The sequence below is a fragment of the Callithrix jacchus genome, chromosome 1 (genome assembly GCF_049354715.1).
Source record: "Callithrix jacchus isolate 240 chromosome 1, calJac240_pri, whole genome shotgun sequence".
Lineage (NCBI taxonomy): Eukaryota > Metazoa > Chordata > Mammalia > Primates > Cebidae > Callithrix > Callithrix jacchus.
In genome coordinates this window covers 208787672-208789723 of record NC_133502.1, presented here as the reverse complement: position 1 = coordinate 208789723, position 2052 = coordinate 208787672, and the positions used below count along the sequence as shown (strand labels likewise).

Here is a 2052-nt window from a genome sequence, read left to right as displayed (position 1 = left end):
TTTTTAGTAGACACAGGGGTTTAGCCTGTTGGCCAGGCTGGTCTTGAATTGCTGACCTCAGGTGATCCGCCCACCTTGGCCTCCCAAAGTACTGGGATTACAGGCATGAGCCACCGTGCCTGGTCTATTTTAAATTTATTAATATTATTTTTGAGACAGGGTCTCGCTCTGCTGCCAAGGCTGGAGTGCAGTGGTGCATGTAACCTTCAAGTGTAACCCTGAACTCCTGGCTCAAGCGATTCTCCTTTCTTAGCCGCCCAGTGTTGGGATTACAGGCTGGAGCCACTGTGTGCAGGCTTAAGGTTGTTTGTTTTGAGACAAGGTCTGTGTGTTGCCCAGGCTGGAGTGCAGTGGTGCAATCATAGCTCACTGCAGCCTCAAATTCCCAGGCTCAAGCAATCCTCCCACCTCAGCCTCCTACCCAGTAGCTGGAACCGCAGGCATGCCACCATGCCCAGGTAATTTTTTCAATTTTTTTGTGGAGACAGGATCTCACTATATTGCCTAGGCTTCAGCCCTTCAGCCCTAAGTTTTTTTTTTGTTTTTGTTCTTTTTGGTAAGATGGAGTTTTGCTCTTGTCACTCGCCCAGGCTGGAGTGCAATGGTGTGATCTCGGCTCACTGCCCAGGGTTCAGGTGTTTCTCCCACCTCAGCCTCCTGAGTAGCTGGTATTACAGGCACCCGCCACCACGCCTGGCTAATTATTGTATTTTTAGTAGAGATGGAGTTTCACCATGTTGGCTAGGCTGGTCTCGAACTCCTGATCTCAGGTGATCCGCCCACCTTGGCTTCCCAATGTGCTGGGATTGAGCCATGGTGCCAACTCCTCCTCAGCCTTTCTAGTAGCTGGGACCACAGCTGCACCACCATGCCCAGCTGAAAAAACCTTTTCGGCTGGGCACCGTGGCTCATGCCAGTAATCCCAGTACTTTGGGAAGCCAAGGCAGGCAGGCAGATCATGAGGTCAAGAGATTGAGACCATCCTGGCCAACATGGTGAAACCCCATCTCTAAAAAATTAGCTGGGCGTGGTGGTGCGCACCTGTAGTCCCAGCTGCTCGGGAGGCTGAGGCAGGAGAATCACTTGCACCTAGGAGGAGGAGGTTGCAGTGAGCCGAGATCATGCCACTACCTGGCGATAGAGTGAGACTTCACCTCAAAAACAAAAACAAAAACAACTTTTCTTCAGATGAGATCTCACTATATTGCCCAGGGTCATCTTAAACTCCTGGCCTCAAATGATACCCCCACCTCGGACTCCAGTGTGCTGAGATTACAGGCGTGAGCCACACACCCGACCTGTAACAAGATTGAAGGGAGGCTCATGTCACCCCTGAGCATGAAAGCCCAATCATGAGGCCTATGAACCAGAAAAGGATCATACAGCAAATATTTACCAAACAGGCTGTCTGCTGTGCACGCCGGGGGCATATACGGTGCGCGCATGGGCTGTGTATGACAGGAGTGTATCGAACAGGGCAGCTGTGAGCACAGGTGTTCATTCATCTACAGCTCTGTTTACATGGTGTGGGTGTGGGCGTGCCCAGCATGAGTTTTTTAGAGTCTCGGCAGGCTCTGCTTCCCCAGCCTGGAGCAGCCTCGCTCCTTTGGTCTCCCAATTATGCCTGTTTATCTTTGAAGACTCAGTACAGGCGTTACGCGTGCTGTGCAGCCTTCCCTGGCTCCTCTGGCCGGGGCAGTTGCATCAGCTGTCCCTGGCGTTGTTGCCTCTCCCCTTGCCCTTGCAGGGTGAGGGCAGGACAGGGCGTGGCCCTTCACGTGTCTCACTCTGGTGCCCGGAACAGGCCTGACCAGGGTATGAGCAGGAATGGTAACAGCTGCTACTCAGACTCAGTGGGTCTGGCCACGCTTGGGGCCTCATTTAATCCCCTTGCTTCATCTCATCTCAGCTGAGGAAGTGAATTTCCAGGGATGATCACTGATTGCAGCAGGTACATGGCAGAGCTGGACAGTGACCCCTGGGCTTGGTGCTAGCCCTGCCACTCCCATACCAGCCTCCGTTCAGGACTATTTTATGACTTCTTTTTTTTTT

The 2052-nt window shown here is 52.5% G+C and overlaps 1 non-coding gene across 1 annotated transcript; it reads right to left on the bottom strand.

The window, feature by feature from the left end:
- Window positions 1-1270: 1270 nt before the first annotated feature.
- LOC118148512 (small nucleolar RNA U13) lies at window positions 1271-1378 on the bottom strand. The gene has a single exon (XR_004735342.1). It is a non-coding gene; the product is annotated as a small nucleolar RNA U13 (small nucleolar RNA).
- Between the last annotated feature and the right edge of the window lie 674 nt (window positions 1379-2052).